Source organism: Panthera pardus, unplaced genomic scaffold, assembly GCF_024362965.1.
Source record: "Panthera pardus isolate Hobbes unplaced genomic scaffold, ASM2436296v1 HiC_scaffold_18, whole genome shotgun sequence".
In the NCBI taxonomy this organism is placed as follows: Eukaryota; Metazoa; Chordata; class Mammalia; order Carnivora; family Felidae; genus Panthera; species Panthera pardus.
The window spans coordinates 47,641-61,613 of NW_026526743.1; the positions used below are offsets into that span (position 1 = coordinate 47,641).

General features: G+C 40.6%; 2 pseudogenes; one reads left to right on the forward strand and one right to left on the reverse strand.

Moving 5' to 3' along the window:
- The first annotated feature begins 1,024 nt into the window (after positions 1-1,024).
- LOC109257922 (centrosomal protein of 19 kDa-like) lies at positions 1,025-10,973 on the forward strand (annotated as a pseudogene).
- Positions 10,814-11,343, reverse strand: LOC109257929 (prothymosin alpha-like; annotated as a pseudogene).
- Between the last annotated feature and the right edge of the window lie 2,630 nt (positions 11,344-13,973).

The window sequence follows — 13,973 nt, forward strand, 5'->3', positions numbered from 1 at the left end:
CCCTTCCCCGTTCATGCTCTGTCTCTCTTGGTCTCAAAAATAAACAAATGTTAGAATTTTGTTTTAATTTCTAAAAAAAATAAAGGTATTTTCAGGAAGGCAAGGTCTCAAAATACTCTATTAATGCTTTCCCAGGAATTACTGAAGGCCAAACTCTGTAAAGAAAGTAAGTGAAAAAGGGGGCGCCTGCGTGGCTCAGGGGGTTAAGCGTCTGACCTCGGCTCAGGTCATGATCTCGTGGTGTGTGGGTTCAAGCCTCTCATCGGGCTCTGTGCTGACAGCTCAGAGCCTGGAGCCTGCTTCAGATTCTGTGTCTCCCTCTCTCTCTCTGTCCCTCCCCCACTCGTGCTCTGTGTCTCTGTCTCTCAAAAAGAAATAAACATTAAACAATTAAAAAAAAAAAGAAAGTAAGGGAAAAAAGAAGAAAATATGGATCCCTAGAAACTGGAGATTCAACGATATGAGATAATGAGATCTGTTCAGTGGTAGAGAAAGGAAAGCCTAGGTTGACAGCTGTATAGCCAGTCTAGAGATTACATAGTCCAGTTGGTGGCAGAGGAATGTACTAAAGAAGAAAATTAAACTGATAGAATTCCTGATGGGTTCCACCGAAAATTTGGGAATGAATAAAGAGTTTGTACACGGAGAAGCCAAGTATATTAAAACACATGAATTCTAATTTGGGGAAGTTAAAATTGGTATGAGAATACAAATTTAACATGAAACCTCACATAGCTCAGCGGTTAATAGTTGTAATGTATAAACACTGATGATTTATTTGATCAAAATAGATGTATTTAAGCTAGTGTGGAGGGTTTGTTTGCTTTTCCGTCAAATGAATCTCTAAATGATACACTGGCAAATATTATGGAAATATATTAGGTACGCCCGACTCCCAGGGGCAGTCCTGTGAGCGGGATCGGGAGTTCCCTGTCTCCCTCTCCACTTCCAGCGGGAAGTCACTAAGGACTAACACCTTTTCATCAGATTTCCTCTGATTTACCCTGAAGTGTATGTGAGAAGGATGTGCATTGCCAAGAGATGTGGAATTAGGTTCCAGACTCCAGCTATTTTCTTCCTCTATGAGAATGAGATAAAGGGGGAAAGTTGCCAACGTGCCATGCTAGTCTGAAACTTTTCAAAGTGTTCAGATTGCAACAGAACTGCTGAACAATTACAGAATAATCCATGACACAAGAGTTACCTGGGACAAGTGTCCCTGGGGCAGCTAGAGAAGTTATTCCGTTTTTTCAAGGTCACTTGTGGGGGCAAAGTCTGGCAAAAAAAAAAAAAAAGTGGAACAAATTCAATGGGAAACAACCCTTGATCCTGAGGAAGACTTGAACAAAGTAGATGGCAAGAGACTTGCCAAAGAAAGAGAATCATGGGGCACCTGGGTGGCTCAGTTGGTTAAATATCCGACTTCGGCTCAGGTCATTATCTCGTGGTTCATGAGTCTGAGCCCCACATCTGTGCTGACAGCCCAGAGCCTGGAGCCTGCTTCAGATTCTGTGTCTCCCTCTCTCTCTGCCCCTCCCCTGCTCGTGTTCTGTCTCTCTCTCTCAAAAATAACTAAACATGTGAAAACACACAAACAAAGAAAGAGCATCATATATGAGCTTTCTGAGAAAAGCTAGAAGAAGGATGATTCAAATTTTGTTTATGACATTGAAGTTGAGTTTCCACAGGATGAACAACTGACGTCTTGTGGCTGGGACACAGAGTAAGCTGATGAATTCTGCTATATAAAAACCTCAAAAAAATATATTGGGCTGGCAGAAAATCTATGTGTATACAAAAAAGTGTATGAACGCGGTTCTAGCAAAATCCATTAAAGAACACTAAATGAACGTGTTGGGTCATGTTTGGATTGACCATGTTACTTTTCAAAACTGGGACATGTAGAGTATCTACTATTTAGATGCATGAGGAAAATAAGGAAAACAAAATATAGGAATCTGCATTTAAGGAGCTTACAATCTTGGGATGAGCACTGGGTGTTGTATGGAAACCAATCTGACAATAAATTATATTTAATAAAAAAAAGGAGCTTACAATCTAATTGCAAGATAAGCAAAAAACTTGTGAAAAGCTAATTAACAGTATTAGGCAGAAAAAAATATTACGGCCACATGCTCTTTAAAGATTAAAGAGGGTCACAATATTCAAAGATATAATGTCAGAGAATGACCTAGATTGTAAGGAAGTCATGAAGTAGCAATGGAATGACATTAGCACTTAAATCTAAGTCACAATCTTCCTGACTCACCAATCAGATGTGGACTCCAGAGTCCATTCAAAGATTAGCGTTTCCTTACCTGGTTGTAGATAATGTAATTGGGGCATTCTCTGTCTCCTGCTTGTGTGTTACCCATAGATACTGCATTTTTCCTCTTATCTCACGTTTGATCTGGGTTTTTTAGTTGTGTTGTTGTTACATTTTGCGTTTGTTTGTTGAGGATGTGTTAAGCAATTCAGAATAAAAGAAACCAGGGGTCCTTAAAAAAAAAAAAAGATTAAAGAGGGTCAGATTACCATAGGGTAGGACAGTCAGGGAAGACTTTGTCCTTTAGTGGTGAGATCGGACCTTGCCTGGTCCTTGAAATGGTGGTATTTGGATAGAACTTTATATAGAATTCCAGGTGAAGGAAACTGGGAGGGAAAAAAAAGGCGGGGGGAGGAAGGTAATGGTAAAGAGATAGGGATTAGGGTATTTTATTTGAGGAACAGTAAGCAAATTACGGTTTGATAAGGTTGGAGGGCATATATGGCTACCAGGGGATTATTCTGTATGCATTATGTCTTTATATGTATTTAGCTCTGTTTGTTATGTAGTTTTCTCGTCTATTTGTTATGTATTTAACTCTGGAGTAGAAGAATACCCTGCAGTTGCAAGTGGGTGCCATTTGATGGACAACAGGGGAAATCTGTGCCCCCGGGATCAGGAAATATATGCTAAAGACTTTCTGACACCCTGAAGCTCTTCCCATACATAGAGGTTTGCTTGTAAAATGGGAAATCTACCCATAATAAATGAACATAATAAAGGCCAGTTTAGGCCTGTTCTTGAGTTTGGACCTACAAAGAGAACATCTTTGTTGAACAAGGTTTATGTGTACAAATACATTTTTTGTCATATTAGAATACTGTGTAATTGGCAGGAATTCTGTTTTCTGCAAGGAAATTAATACTCCTTAAATAAATGTTTAAACATTTTTTTTCAACTTTTTTTATTTTTTTTTATTTTTGGGACAGAGAGAGACATAGCATGAACGGGGGAGGGGCAGAGAGAGAGGGAGACACAGAATCGGAAACAGGCTCCAGGCTCCGAGCCATCAGCCCAGAGCCTGACGCGGGGCTCGAACTCACGGACCGCGAGATCGTGACCTGGCTGAAGTCGGACGCTTAACCGACTGCGCCACCCTGGCGCCCCTAAACATTTTTTTTTTAAAGAAATATACTAGGTGATATGGAGAATGGTAAAAGGTAGGATCAGAAAAGTGACGGGGTCAGATCATGAAGGAGATTATAAGCTATACAGGCCATGCTTAAGAGTTTGTCATTTGGCTTTCATTGTGTGAAAGCCTTTTTTTGAATAGTTACTTCATTCTGTTAACTGTTGCACAGCTGGGCTGTGGGAACTGAGTATTTTGTACTGATAACGCGATCCTGACTGCCGTCAAACTCAGCCATCTCTGATTTCCCATCCTGCGGGCCCATTTTTGTCATCCATTAGCTACGATGCTTTCTGGAAGCTGATGCAAAGTTCAAATACCGGAATCTGCGTTTACCCTACCAATTTAAAGTGTAAAGAAATTTAAGAAAATAAACACAGGCTTACAAAATCATCGAATGTGCTAGAGAAAAGAGATCTAGACAGGACTTTCAGGAAGTAAAAGATGGCCAAACTGGAAATTGTATTTCTGCAGTCGATTTCTGTCACAGACAGGAGGGGGGGATGTCATGAGGGTACCACCGGAACCGTCATGTTCAAGACCCAACACCATAGCTAAATCTGGGCATTAGAAGCCTTTGCCACTGACACCTCATCGGACTTTTAACATTTTAGTAGCTAATAATTGGGGATATAACCTTCTGTAAATAAGATCATTATCTCCACAACCTTGCCTGACAGAGCAATCAGCAGGAAAATAGCATCTGTCTCACTTCTATCTTCCAAACATCAGCCAAGTGTTAAGAGAACTTAAATTTTATTTGGATTTAAAGAAAAATTTAAGAGAACTTTTAAAACCTAGTCCACTCCCACTAACCTAGCCAAAAGGAACTGGTGAGTTTATATTTTTTAGCATTACAGCTTCCTCAGTTCAGGAAGGCACACTGAGAACACAGTGGATTGATCCTGAGGGTCAATTTACCACATCCATCAACATAATCGAGAAAAGATTAATCTAGAAACCAAAGCATGAACATTACAAAGTCTGTTAATATAATTCACCGTATCAATTCTGAAAGTAAAAATTCAGATGTTACTCTCTCTAGAGTCTTTTTTTTTAATTCCAGGATAGTTAAACGTACAACGGTATATTAGTTTCATGTGTACAATATAGTGATTCAATAAATCCATACAACTCAGTGCTCATTATGGTAAGTGTACTCTTAATCTCTCTCATTTATGTCACCCAGCCCCCCACCCCCCTCCCCTCTGGCAACCATCAGTTTGTTTTCTATAGCTGAGTCTGTTTTTTGGTTTGCTTTTTTTCTTTGTGTTGTTCCTTAAATTTCCCAGGCGAGGGAGATCATATGGTATCCGTCTTTCTCTGACTGACTTATTTCACTTGACATCCATCCACGTCATTGGAAATGGCAAGGTTCCACGGTTTTGATGGCTGAGTAATATTTCAATGTATATAGATACCACCTCTTCTTTATCCATTTATCTATCCATGGAAACTTGGGCTGCTTCTGTAATTTGGCTATTGTAAGTAATTAATAAACATAGTGGTGCATATGTCTTGTTGAAATGGTGTTTTAATATTCCTTTTTAAATGTTTATTCATTTCTGAGAGAGAGAGAGAGAGAGAGAGAGAGAGAGGGAGAGAGAAAGTGAGCAGGGGAGGCCAGGGAGTGAGGGAGACACAGAACTCAAAGCAGGCTCCAGGCTTTGCGTTGTCAGCACAGAGCCCAACGCGGGGCTCAAACTCACGAACTGAGAGAACATGACCTGAACCGAAGTTGGACGCTTCACTGACTGAGCCACCCAGGTGCCGCAATATCTTTGGATAAATACCCAGTAGTGGAATACTGGATTGTATGACATTTCTATTTTTAATTTTTTGAGGAACCTCCATACTGGTTTCCACAGTGGTTGCACCAGTTTGCATTCCCACCAACATTGCACGAAAGTTCCTTTTTCTCTACATCCTCACCCGCACTTGTTTCTTGTATTTTTTATTTTAGCTATTCTGACAGGTGTGAGGTGATATCTCCTTGTGGTTTTGATTTGCATTCTCTGATGATTAGTGATGTTGAGCATCTTTTCATGTTTCTTTTGACCATCTGTATGTCTGCTTTGGAGAAATGTCTGTTCATGTCTTCTGCCCACATTTTAATTGGATTATTTGTTCTTTTGGTATTGAGTTGTATAAGTTCTTTTTTTCCTTTCACCGATTTTTAAAAAATTTTAAATTTATTTATTTAAATTCAAGTTAGTTAACATACAGTGTAGTATTTTTTTAATGTTTATTTATTATTGAGAGAGAGCGAGAGAGCACAAACAGGGGAGGGGCAGAGAAGGGGGAGACACAGAATCTGAAGCAGGCTCCAGGCTCTGAGCTGTTAGCACAGAGCCTGACGTGGGGCTCGAACTCACAACCTGTGAGATCATGACCTGAGCCAAAGTTGGACATTAACCGACTGAGCCACCCAGGCACCCCAACATACAGTGTAGTATTGATTTCAGGAGTAGAGCCCAGTGATTCGTCACTTACATATAACACCCAGTGCTCATCCCAACAAGTACCCTCCTTAATGCCCATCACCCATTTAGCTCATCCCCCCCCACCTCCCCTCTAGCCACCCTGTTTGTTTTCTGTATTTAAGCATCTCATGGTTTTCCTCCATCTCTGTTTTTATCTTATTTTCCCTTCTCTTCCCCATGTTCATCTGCTGTGTTTTTTAAAATCCATGTGAGTGAAATCATATGATATTTGGCTTTCTCTAACTTATTTTGCTTAGCCTAATACCCTCCAGTTCATCCACATTGTTGCAAATGGCAAGATTTCATTCTTTTTGATCACCAAGTAGTATACCATTGTTATTGTCTAATTATATATTTATTATATATATATAACATAGATATTATTGTATAACATGTTATTGTATAATTATATATTATATAATTATATACTATGTGTGTGTGTGTATATATATATATATATATATATATATATATATATATACACAATTTGAGGCCTCTTATTTGGTAGGGAGGCCTACCACTCATGCATCCTGTGTTCTGACTCTTCAGAGGGCTGCCCATTTCTGTCTAGCTTCATCCACAGCACTTACAGAACCAGCATAGCTTGAATACCTGAGGGCTGCTGAGAACAAAAAAAAAAAACCAAAACAGGTGGGGAACAGCTTGCTGCAGTCAGTATGCTTTGGTTTGATCAGGAGAAAGAGCATAACCTGAGGCTTCTCCCTTGGAAGGGAGGGAGAAGGGTGGAGCATGCACCCAGCTCCATGCCATCCAGAAGGCTGTCTGAGGGACAGGTATCTGTTTTACCTGACTAGGGCACAGATGGGGAGTCAGCATACTTGGGATGCCTCCTGGCCATTGAGAACAAGGGAGAGAGGAAAGCTTGTTGCTATAGAATGAGACAACTTGCAGTCCCACAAACCTATACCAGAGGTAGTAAGAGATTACATACTTCTATAAAAGAAACCGGCAAACCTAACTGAGAAATTGTACACACAGGCCCAGAGAAGTTGCACCCCTCCTAAAAAAGGTCTCAGAGTCTTCCAGAATCTTACCAGGCTTATTGGTAAGGGTCTTCTCCTAAATGAAGCCAGTCCATAAAGACTGGAGAAAGTGGTTGTCTTTTGAAATGCATGGATCTTAACACAAAGTTATGATACATATAAAGAAATAAGCATGGCCTAAACACAGGAGCAAAATAACCCCCCAGAAGTTGGTCCTAAAGAAATGCAGTTATATGACTAACTTAAAAATAATTCAAAATAACCATCATAAAGATGCTTTACATGCTCAAGAAAATGATGCATGAACAAAATAGGAACATCAACAAAGAGACAGAAATTATAAAAAAAAGAATCAAAAAGAAATTTTAGGACAAAAGAATAACTGAGCTGAAAAATTGACTAGAAGGGTTCAACAGCTGACTTGATCAAGCAGAATAATCAATGAATTCAAAGATAGATCAATTAAAATTATACACTCAGAGAAATAAAAAGAAAAATGAAAAAAAAAGTGAAGAAAGCCTAAGGACTTATGGAATGACATAAAGTGGACCAATATATACATTATGGGAGTCCCGGAGAAGAAAGGAAAGAGAAGGGGGCAGAAAGCTTATTTAAAGAAATAATGGCTAAAAACTTCCCAAGTTGGGGAAAAGAAATGGATATTAGAATCAAGAAGCTCTGTAGATTTCAACTAGGATGAATCCAAAGAAATCCACACTGAGACACTTTATAGTTGAGTCTTGAACAATGTGGGAATTGGGGGCACTGACTCCATCTTTTCAACATGGCAGTCAAAAGAAATTCCATGTATAACTTTTGACTTCCTTTAACCTTAATAGCCTACTGTTGACCAGAAGCATTACTGATAACATAAATAGTGACTAACATATATGTTGTATGTTATCTGTATTATATACTGTATTCTTACAATGAAGTAAACTAGAGAAAAGAAAATGTTATTAGGAAAATTATAAGGAAGAGAAAATACATGTACAGTACTGTACTGCATTTGTAAAAAAAAAATCTGTGTGTAAGTTGACCTGTACAGTTCAAGCCCATGTTGTTCAAGAGTCGACTATATAATCAAATTGTCAAAAGTCAAAGACAAAGAGTATTTTGAAAACAGCAAGAGACAAGCAGCTTGTCATGTATATGGGAAACCCCATAAGGCTCTCAGCAGATGCCTTGCAGGCCAGAAGGGAGTGGGATAATATATTCAACATGCTGAAAGAAAAAAAAAATGCCAACCAAGAACTTATATATCTGGCAAAACCATCCTTCACAAATGAAGGAGATGCAGAGACTTTCCCAGAAAAGCAAAAGCTGAGGGAGTTTATCACCACTAGACCTGCCTTACAAGGAATGCTGAAGAGAGTCCTTCAAGTTGAAATGAAAGGATGCTAAATAGTAACATAAAAGCATACGAGGGGTTCCTGGTTTGGCTCAGCTGGTGGAGCGTGCAACTCTCGATTTCTACATCATGAGTTCAAGCCCCACGTTGGGCATAGATTACTTAAAAAAAAAAAAAAAAGCATATGAGGGGTGCCTGGCTGGCTCAGTTGGAAGAACTTGCAACTCTTGATTTCAGGGTCCTGAGTTCGAGCCCCACATTGGGTGTAGAGATTGCTTAATAAATAAAACTTTAAAAAAGCGTATGAAAGTATAAAGCTCACTGGTAAGTACACAGACAAATACAGCATACCATAAAACTGTGATGGTGGTGCAGAAATCACTGTATGGTTTAGAAGTTAAAAGAAGTATAAAAAAGCTGCAACTATTAAAATATGTTAATGGATGCACAATATAAAAAGACACAATGTATGACATCAATAACAAGGTGAGGGGAGAAAGGTGAAAGTGTTGAGTATTTCTTTGCAAGTAAAATTAGGCAGTTGTTAGTTTAATACAGATAGCTATTTAAAACATTTTTTAAGTGTTTATTTATTTTGGGGAGACAGAGAGAGCACAAGCGGGGGAGAGGCAGAGCGAGAGGGAGACACAGAATCTGAAGCAGGCTCCAGGCTCCAAGCTGTCAGCACAGAGGCCGAAGCGGGGCTCGAACCCACGAAGTGCAGGATCTTGACCTGGGCTGAAGTCAGATACTTAACCAACTGAGCTACCCAGGCACCCCCAGATAGTTATAATTACAAGCTGTTTTATGTAAACCTCATAGTAACCACAAAGGAAATACTTGTAGACTATACCCAAAATATAATTTGAAAGGAATCAAATCATGACACTACAAAAAAAAAAAGTCAAGGAAGCACAAAGGAAGAGAGCAAAGGAGGAAAAGAGGGAGAAAAAAAGCCATAAGACAGGGGTGCCTAGGTGACTCAGTCAATTGGGCATCTGACTTTGGCTCAGGTCATGATCTCATGGTTGATGGGTTCGAGCCCCATGCCGGGCTCTGTGCTGACAGCTCAGAGCCTGGAGCCTGCTTGGGATTCTGTGCCTCCGTCTCTCTCTGCCCTTCCTCTGCTCGCGCTCTGTCTCTCTCTCAAAAAATAAATAAAAATGTTTTCAAAAAGCTATAAGACAAACAGAAAATGACTAATAAAATAATAGTCCCTCTCTATCAACAATTATTTTAGATATACATGGATTAAATTCCCCATTCAAAAGACACAGTGTGGCTGAACGTATAAACATAATCCAACTATATGTTGTCTACAAGAGAGTAATTTTAGATTTAAGGACACACATAGGCTGAAAGTGAAGTATGGAAACAGACCTTCCATGCAAATGGTAACCGAAAGAAAGCAGGGGTGGCCATAATTGTATCAGACAAAATAGATTTTTAAAGTTTTTTTTAACTTTATTTATTCTTGAGAGAGAGAGAGAGAGAGAGAGAGAGAGAGAGAGACGGACTGCAAGCAGGGGAGGAACAGAGAGAGAGGGAAACACAGAATCTGAAGCAGGCTCCAGGCTCTGAGCTGTCAGCACAGAGCCCAACGCGGGGCTCGAACTCACAAACCGTGAGATCATGACCTGAGCCAAAGTCAGATGTTCAACCAACTGAGCCACCCAGGCGCCCCAGACAAAATAGATTTTAAGTGAACAAATGAAGGCCATAAAATATAAGGTGAAAAACACCTGAAAGCCTACTACCTTGTGACAATAATTATTATTTTTTAGCTATCTTTTAACACACATATGTAAATAACAGTGGTGTAGGTATGCCTTTTACACTTTTAACTGGAATTTCTTTTTACACCGGTTATCTATTAGTTTCTACTCCGTACATACCTTCACAAGTTCCCACAGTCCCCTTGGGTAGAACATGTTAAAAATTGGGTGTACATATCCCCCTCCCAACACACACAGTTGCATTCAATTCCTATACCAAAAAAGTTTTAAGATTTCATCACGAATAAACAAATATTTATAACTAATGAGGAATACATCAAAATAACAGTATACAATTATGTAATAGAATCCAGTTTAAGAAATACAATACATAAAATAATTGTGCTTTGTTTTCTTGTAAGAACAACTCAGCAAAATAAAATTCCAGTTTATTGTTGGAAAACACTGTTTCACACACACACTTCAAACAGGACAAACAATAAATAAACAGCAACTTCATAGACAAAAAAGGGGGAAAAAGAAATTTTATCTTGGCCCTTTTTCATTAACATTTTTAAAGTTTATTTATTTTGAGAGAGAGAGACAGAGAGTCTGCATGGGGGAGGGGCAGAGAGAGAGAGAGAGAGAGAGAGAGAGAGAGAGACTACCAAGCAGGCGCAGGGAAGCATCTCACCAACTGTAAGATCATGACCTGAACCCAAATCAAGAGCGGGAGGCTGGACGCACTGAGCCTCTCAGGCGCTGCTAAGTTTTGATTCTTTTCTCCTCCCTTGTTGCAGATTCCCGCTGTGGTTCTGGGGGTGGGTGGCAGAGCAAGAGGTCATCTGGGGGTGGCGCTCCCCACGATGGGACTCTCCAAAGATGACCCTCTTTACATTTTCAGACTGGACGTGGGGGCTGAAGAGGTCCTGGTGGCATTTTTTGTCGTTGTTTATCAAGTTTAACTTTCCCTTTTTCACTGTCTAGTCATCGTCATCGATCTTCCGCTTCTTGGTGTCGACATCAGCAACCTCACCATCTTCCGCTGCCCGTGTGTCCGTAGCTGCCTCGGCCTCATCATCTTCCTCTCCATCCTCTTTCCTCACCTCGGCCCTCCACCTCCTTTCCCTCCTCCCCTTCTTTGTCTTCCTCATCTACCTCATTGTCGGCCTCCTGCTCCTGATTTTCCTCATTAGTGTTCCCATCAGCAGGTGCAGCTCTTCCCTTCTCCACCTCCTCCACAACTTCCTTCTTCTTCTGTAAGTCCTTGGTGGTGATATCGGAGCTGGGGTCCACGGCCGTGCCTGAAATGATGGGGCATGCCAGTGGCCCCATGCAGCAGATTCAAAAGCAAGCGAGAGTTGGAGGACCATCAGGGAGCAGGCATGCGCCCGAGGTGGGAGAGCGGGTTACCCGAACAATGCAAAGATGGCTTTTCAGAGCAGCCCATGGGGCCATGAAATAGCTTTGAATCCCTTTAAAAACTACCTTTTCATCTTTCCTCCTCTCTGAACTTACCACATTCCTGAATTTTATTCACCATGCCCTTGTTTTCCATTATCTTCCACTTAAGCACAAAATATCATTGTTTTGCTTCCTTTTTAAAATTTTATGAATGAAACATCCTGCAGGTATATTTCTATGGCTCAATGCTCATGTTATGATAGATTCAGTAACTTTCACTGCTATGTACTATTCCGATGTAAAGATACTCCAGACCTAATTGTTCACCCTACTTTTGATGGGTGTGTTTCATTTCTAGATTTGTTACTTGCAATATTAATGAGAGCAATGCTACTGTGTTTGATGACAGGGAAAGCATTTTTTTTTTAATTTTTTTTTTTAACGTTTATTTATTTTTGAGACAGAGAGAGACAGAGCATGAACGGGGGAGGGGCAGAGAGAGAGGGAGACACAGAACCGGAAGCAGGCTTCAGGCTCTGAGCCATCAGCCCAGAGCCCGACGCGGGGCTCGAACTCACGGACCGTGAGATCGTGACCTGAGCTGAAGTCGGATGCTCAACCGACTGAGCCACCCAGGCGCCCCGACAGGGAAAGCATTTTAAGAATTTGTGGCTATGGGGCGCCTGGGTGGCGCAGTCGGTTAAGCGTCCGACTTCAGCCAGGTCACGATCTCGCGGTCCGTGAGTTCGAGCCCCGCGTCAGGCTCTGGGCTGATGGCTCGGAGCCTGGAGCCTGTTTCCGATTCTGTGTCTCCCTCTCTCTCTGCCCCTCCCCCGTTCATGCTCTGTCTCTCTCTGTCCCAAAAATAAATAAAAAACGTTGAAAAAAAATTAAAAAAAAAAAGAATTTGTGGCTGTGATTAAGGCACTTAGGGGGAAGCAAAAGACGGACTTTTGGAAGAGAAACAACAACAACAAAAAAGGTCAAACAAACAAACATTTTTCTCCCCAGGAACATTGAGGAGTTTCTTCTGAAATTGTGTTAGGAAAGGAATTTTATCTTCTTCCCTAACAGTATAACCATTAGCTCTTTATCTTTGTTTCTATCTACTATTTGATATCTGAAGGAAAAGTGTCAGAAATGTCAAAGAAATACAAATATTTGGGTTCAAAATTGCCAACTGCAACAGAGGAATCAGGCACTGTTTAGGAAGTGGTTTTTGTATACTCAGGATATAACAAAATGTAATTACCACTTTTTGAAATAAGACAAGTAGTGTTCTGATGGACTAATTATGTAGTCTCAAACAGGTTCCTTGCCTCGCATGACCTATAAACTAGTACATCTGATTCCCAAATTCTGGGCTCTGTTCTAATCTACCTGCGTTCACAAGCAGGAAATTATTTCCTTAGTCTAGGGCTTTCAAAGTTATCTGGTTAAGTACCCTTAACATCACAGAAGAATGGAAACCTACAGCAGCCACTCTATGACCGGACATGACTGATTTCTTCTTGCTTTTAAAACATTATGCCAATTTGCATTCTTTCCCATAAAGCATCATTGATTCATTATAAAATATCTAAATTATTTGGCGGATAAATTGTAAATATTTTTCTGCATCTTAAATTTGATGCCCCAAGAAGATGTAATTGTACCACTCTTATAGATAATGAAACTGTGGAAATAATGAAACTCACTATCCTAACAGTTACAATTTTCCAGGTACATATAGTGATTGGCAGTCAGATCATCAAACTAACACATACTAAGCCACACAACACTGCACTGTTTTTCGATCTCAGCTGGACAGTGATCCACTTTCATAATCACCATAGTATGCAAACGAAAAGCCTATTAAAAAAAAACCTCACAAATACTAAATTGTCCTCAGTTACTGACATTAACACACAATGTCCCAGATCTCATCTCTCAGTCCTACAGGGACCTTTGCACATGGTCACAGTATCAATTCACGACCACGTATTGTTGCTTTTCTCTTGAAAAAATATATAATCTCTAACAGAAACCACCTTACACGTAAGGAAACAAGGATTCACACCAGCAGAAACTATCCCATGAATATAAACAACTCCACACGAGGTCCTAGTCACCGAATTGGACCCACAAACTCAGAGCCACACGTATCCATCTGTTCAACCCGCCAGACCCTACTCGAGTCCCTCGTAAACCAGGTAAGCCCGTGGCCTCGCTCAGGGTTATTCCCATGGACCTTACTTGCGATGTTGTTGCCCATTGAAGCCTAAGTCCCTGGTCATATCCCCCCACGCCCCTCTCCGCCGACGCTCCCCTTCCAATCTCTAACACTCTCAGAATGCATTCCTCAGCCTTCCTTGAAAACCATTTAATTCTCCCTCAGTCACATCGAAGATTATTGAGATGTGACGTTCGCCTAGCCGGGACCTACTCGCTGCAGCAAAAACTAGAAGTTCGGGTTGACTTTGGAAAAAGCGCCTTTGCTAGGCGTAGCCGAGTTGCATGCTGGGAGCATTCTAAGGGTCCTGGGTCCCAGCTTCTGAGGATTTGCCCGCCGTGGACTACAT